Genomic DNA, 6,000 nt, shown 5'->3' with positions numbered 1-6,000 from the left:
TGCCCAGGTAAACCAGCAAGGCAGCTCTCCCTAGGTCTGGAAAGGCCACATTCCTGAAGTTTCTAGCTACTTTGCAGGAATGTCTGAGGGAGCCTCATCTGGCTAACCACTAACCCCTGACCTTCCAGGTTAACTCTTTCTAGACCAATAGTGCAACCAACTGGGTGTCACCTGTGCCTGACACCCTGCCTTGGCAGGTGAACATGTGGACCTGGGTCCATCTGTGCCTGTGTTTCAAGTCCCAGTCTCGGGATATCTGTGATCTGTATCTCTTAGCACACATCCTGTCTGTGTTGGTGCTTGTGGGAAGCATTTGAGGATTTGTGTGCTCCATGAACCTGTCCGATGCATTCAGGCTCAGCAGCTACTGTGCTGGCACACAAAAAGAAAAGGGCAAGATGGAGGCTAAACTTGGAGTTAATAGTAATAAGAATAATGCTGAGGGAACATGAAGAAACTTAATGAGATACTAAATTTAATCTTTGACTGACAAATTTACATAGTAAAGCGACTTTTTATCAATGTCAGCCAAACAAATTATGATCCTATGAAAAATGGTTCAGCTAGGTTTTTTCCCCTCTCCTCCTTTTAACCTATACAATGAAAACAAATTTAAAATAATTTATTCAATGTATACATTATTTTGTACATTTAAAACTTTCTATTTCACACACATGACCAAACAAAAAATATCAATTACTTTAACACATCATCTCTCAGAATACATATTATCCTATAAGAACATGTAGAAAACATATAATATTATGTTCAAAGTGAAAATTAAAATTGAACAAAGGGGTTTTGAAAGCTATATCTTCTCCTCCAAAATATTCTCAAACTATGGAATTGTTTCTACTTTGCCTTCTCTTTGAGATCATAGTCTTCAAAATATAGCAGAGACCTTAGTCTTATTTACCAATGAGAAATACTTTGAGCAAAAGTAGTCTGGTGCCATTTTAATAGCTTTTTTCTGAAGTACTGCTCTAGCATTCTAAAACTTCTTATATGTGCCCATGTCAAATTTCAGTTACTATAAAAAAATACCTGCGACTGGGTGACATCAAGAAAAGAAGTTCATTTTTGGTTCATAGTGCTAGAAGTCCAAGGCCAAGAAATAACAACTGGTGATGGCTTTTTTTTCTGGCAGAATCCCAGGTGGATACGGGTACCATATGGAGAGGCAGCAAGCATTTATATGTGTGTGTCCTCTCTCTTCCTCCTCATCTGTAAAATGGGCTTAAGAAATCCAACCTCATAGAATTGTCTTGAAAATGAAATGTCACCAGGAGTACAGATTGCTAGGCAAAGTGTATGCACTGCATTGAGAATTGTATAAATGATATCTACAATTTTTATTTTTATAGTTAGTATTATCATTATTCCAGGAAGAAAAACAAAACAAAACAAAACAAAAAAAAAAAACCTCAGTAAATGCCAATATGTAGGCAAGCTCTGGGTAAAAAAACTACCTCAGTGATTTCATCTCAAAGGTTATTTGGAAGTGATCAGTTAGAAAGAAAAAAATCAAAATGATGGAAGCAAAGACAGAATATTAGCCTGTAAGGCAACTTCTGAAAGGTGGTATTGTTCAGTATACACACTGAACAGGCATACAAGGTAACCCTTCTTTTAATTTAGAGAATAAAAGACTTTTATAAGGAAATACGCTTTTAGCCTACATCATAAAACCGTAATATTAATTAAGCACTTAATGTTGTCAATGCCTTACATGAATATTTATATCTACATATCAGAGTATACACATCTATTTACTCATGTGTGAAACACGGCACAGAGAGGATATATGAGTTACTCAAAGTTACACATCTTCTAGCTGGTAAATACAGTATTCAAATTTCTGCAACCTGATCCTCAAACTGATCCCTTAGACTTCACTGTTACTTTTTTTAAACTGATGAATGGAGTTAGAATAAATAAATGCACAATCCTAGAATTATAAAAATGTTTAATAAGCAAAATATAAAAAGCAATAATAAATCAAAAAACTCACTTTGGAAAATAGCAGCTTATCACATCACTGACTTCTTAGAGAATTTTTTTTTAAATGTATATATTTCTAGTGTAGGTGGACACAAAACCTTTGTTTATGTGATCAAACCCAGGGCCTCACTCATGCTAGTCAAGCATTTCTACCACTGAGCCACAACGCCAGCCATACAGAATTTCTAAAAAAGAAAAACAACATATACAATTCAGAAAACATCCTGTGAGTTATAGATAAATAACTTATAAGTTTTTGTACCAGACTAAAATCCTTTTCATAGAGAGTAAGTCAGAAAAGTGGTATCATTTGTTTTGCCAAAATTTTTTTCACTTCCAATTAGCTTGGTCCATAAGTAGCAAAATAAGTTATTATCATTTTAAGAGCATGTTAGGACTATAGATTCTCATTTACCTAATTGCGGAGAAAATTATTTTAAAAAAAATTTTCCCCTCAGAAGCATTATAAGAGTAAACATTAAATATGCATAGAAGATACAGCTAAGATTTTTCCTGAAGTAAATAAGCAATTTTTAAAGAAATATAACTGAAGACAATTGAAGTCAGTATATTTAACTACTAGGATTCTATTGTTTATTTTACTCACATAAAAAGAGATTTGAAATATGACATTTTTCCTGTTTGCACACTGAAAGTCTGAAATTTATGATTTGTTACAGAAAGGTTTTGAGAGTGACAGAGGTATAGCTTGGTTAAAACCATAAAAATAAAAGAAATCTGAAAATTACTCAGGAAGATAAACTTATACTATGCTTCCTTGTCATAACTTAAATACATTTCTTAATCAGAAATAGGAAAAACCAAAGATTATATATATATTATGGAACCTCTTATATTTGGCACTTAGAGCATAATAAGAACCCTCAAAGCTGTAATTTCAAAGTTATCAAGAGGATACAAACACAAGAAAAATAAAGGCAACTAACTGCTAAGGTGAGAGCATTGACATTCGTACTGTTACTCTTTCAATTCCCATCCAAACTGCTTATGGGAATGACTGCATAGACTGTATCTTTTGCTGCAAAATACTTCTGCCAAATCTGTATAGAAAAAAAGAGGGTGAATTTGTTAAATAACTAATCTTTTCAACCTATGCCAAAAAAATTGATAACTTTCATTGCTCCCAATAATATACAATTTGATACCAATAAGGAAAAACACACTGTAGTGCTTTTATAACTAATATATAATTACAAAGAAGATTTAATGCCACATGGTCTTCTAAATAATTAAGATTTTACTCTTACTAACAAATTTTATCAGAGAAATTGATTTTATGATGTTTGAAATCACTATTTTCGAGATGTGCCTTGTGTGTGAGATCCTCTTTTTTTTTTTTTTTTTTTGGATCTTCTTTCTTTTCTTCCCAAACCCTCATCTCCCTGCCAAATGTGGGCCTGTTTCTGAATGACATAACATCAGTCATTCAGAGATCAGGGTCTGGCATCAGGAGGACATGGATGTAGATCCTCGCTCCAACAATTTGCTAGCTATGCTACATTGTGCAAATCATGAAAACTCCCAAAATAACATCATTAAAATTGCAATAATATCAACCTCACAGGATTGGTGTGAAGACTAGATGAACAAGTACAAATTTGTGCTTGGCACAAAGTAAGCACTCAAAGTAATGCTAGCCTGTATTAGTTATTCTTGCTGTGTTATAAGCAGCTTTTGAAATCCTGCTTCCTGAAAGTCTTTCATATAAGGAAGAGACAGAATATGCTGGGTGACTATGGTATATATCAGACAGAAGTCTTCCCTCTGCCTGGAATCAGAGAACAAAGACAGCACAGTAAAACCTTATCATGTAAATACCAAATTGTAAGGAATAAAAATTTATATAATAAAATTATAAAATTAGAAAATAGGGAAAAGAGAAATATGCCTATAGTCTTACTACCATAAAAGAAGCACTTTTTTCATTTTTGATAAATCTGTGTCTAGTATGTCTTAAGAATATTTTTCTGTTATAGTATAGATACAGTACATATGCAATACTGTGTCTTGCTTTTTAAAAATCTCTTAACATATCATAAACAGCCTCTGTATCCATATTTTTACTACTATTATTTTTATTGTCTTCTGTACTTTTTATGTAATTGACTCTCACTGAAAACCCATCTTCACTATCTCTGGCCCCCCAAGTCTTTCCTGTTCTCTGAATCTGAGCCTATACACTTTTTCTTTCACATATTCTCCCTTGATCACTTCAATCAGAAGAAATGAAATAAGGCAGAAGGATATAACAGACACATTCTAGGCTCAGCATGACATTATAGACAGCATAGAATTCAGAAAAGATGTCATAACCAAAGTGACCTCTGAGTGAGCAGGTCTTTAAAAATGGGTCAACCTACCTCAGAATTGCTCTGCTCTATCAACATTCTCACTTAAATATAAGGCCCCAGGATGACGGCTCACTGGTAGAATAATTATCTAGCATGTGGAAGGCCTTGGGTTTCATCTCTGGTACCACACACACACACACAAGTCCCAATTGAATATACTAATTAAAGTGTAGTCTAGCTAAAGAAAATATAGCACACAAAAGGACTCATTACCTCCTAGAACTTAAGCAAACCACTCAACTAATGCAGCCTAAAGTTCCTTTGTCTTTTTATAAAAAAAAAAGCATGTCAAAACATTGTCTTATTTTAAGGAAAGCATAGTCTGATAATTTTTAATTTAATTTATAATATCAGCAAAGTTTATGAATCAGCATTGAAATTTATGAGACTAATTCCAGCTTCATCAACTATAATGTGAGGATAGCAATACTGCCTTCAGAGAGTAGTCATGAGAATTTAATGAAATAAGTCATATGAAGAATTAGGCATAATACCTGACTACTCCTTTTATTATTATTTTCATAATTAGTACATATACCTAAAATAAAATTCATGAAATGCCAAAAATAGCTTCTTAAACTCTAATTAGAGAAGACTGAGGCATGAAAATGTAAGTGGCAATGAAAACCAAGGAACATATGGTGGCCAAATAGGCAGAATAGATGATGAGTACTTTGAAGAAAGGAGTTCAGGAAGCTTCTTGTGAAAGGTTCTGGAATAATGGAGAATTACAAATGCAAATAAAGGAAAGAAAAGAAAAGAAAAGAAAAGAAAGAAAGAAAGAAAGAAAGAAGAAAGAAAGGAAGAAAGCAATGAGAAGTTACTTAACATTTGCAAGCATGTTCCCAATATAATATTTATTTTTATTCTTTTAAGAACATAACTATAGCCCTCACTCTCTGCCAGACATTATTCTAATGCTTTAGCGAGCTTAATATGTTTAATTTTCAAGTAGCTTTCAAGAATGTACTGTAGTTATCTCCACTTTATAGTAGAGAATCTAAGGCTCAAAAAATTAATAGACATGTCCATGTTAGACAGCTAGTAGGGTAAAAATCTAGGATTTAAAACTGGCAGATTGGTTCTGGAGTCTCTGTTTGAACCAGTATACTATGATTCCCTATCAGGCAAGCAAAATTTAAGAGAACTCAGCTGGTGAGGATATGATATATAAAGGGAGAAAAATGGGAGCGGAAGACCTACTAGAAAGATAATGCAATAATCCAATATAGGGTATTGATGGTTTTATATTAGTTGTAGGTAACAGGAATGAAAAAAATGAAATAGAAGTATATTAGTTAGGTAAGAGTAAGACCAAGAAAGACAAGTTTGCTAATGTTCATATAATTTATCTCGTTTTCCTCATATTTCTAGAAACTGTTTGCACTTTCCACTTTCAGATTGTTTCACAGAACATGTTTTCATGGAATATGCCAATTCATTTTCATTTGTTATTTGTTTTACTTCTCCTGAAGTTGGGTCTTACACCATCTAAATGTTGAAAGATTAAACTGAGAGTCTTAAAGAGAAAATAAAAAGCAATTAACACCTACAATAAAAAACCCTCCCCACAGCTTTATTCTGGCTCTAATTCTTGTAGGAAACAAAATATTTTTTTTCTTTTGCA

The 6,000-nt window shown here is 33.2% G+C and overlaps 1 long non-coding RNA gene across 2 annotated transcripts in view; it reads right to left on the bottom strand.

Annotated features, from left to right (window-relative positions):
- Window positions 1–607: 607 nt before the first annotated feature.
- LOC144372847 (uncharacterized) overlaps window positions 608–6,000 on the bottom strand; it is a 31,404-nt gene continuing 26,011 nt past the window's right edge. Inside the window, exons 5-6 of one of the 2 annotated variants that reach the window (XR_013432704.1) lie at window positions 2,949–3,062; window positions 608–2,186 (exon numbers count right to left, since the gene is read on the bottom strand). This is a non-coding gene — a long non-coding RNA (uncharacterized LOC144372847). Of the gene's footprint in view, window positions 3,063–6,000 lie in introns of both variants that reach the window. The other variant, XR_013432703.1, reaches the window with a different exon arrangement.

Source organism: Ictidomys tridecemlineatus, unplaced genomic scaffold, assembly GCF_052094955.1.
Source record: "Ictidomys tridecemlineatus isolate mIctTri1 unplaced genomic scaffold, mIctTri1.hap1 Scaffold_174, whole genome shotgun sequence".
In the NCBI taxonomy this organism is placed as follows: Eukaryota; Metazoa; Chordata; class Mammalia; order Rodentia; family Sciuridae; genus Ictidomys; species Ictidomys tridecemlineatus.
This window is presented reverse-complemented; position numbering and strand designations above follow the sequence as displayed.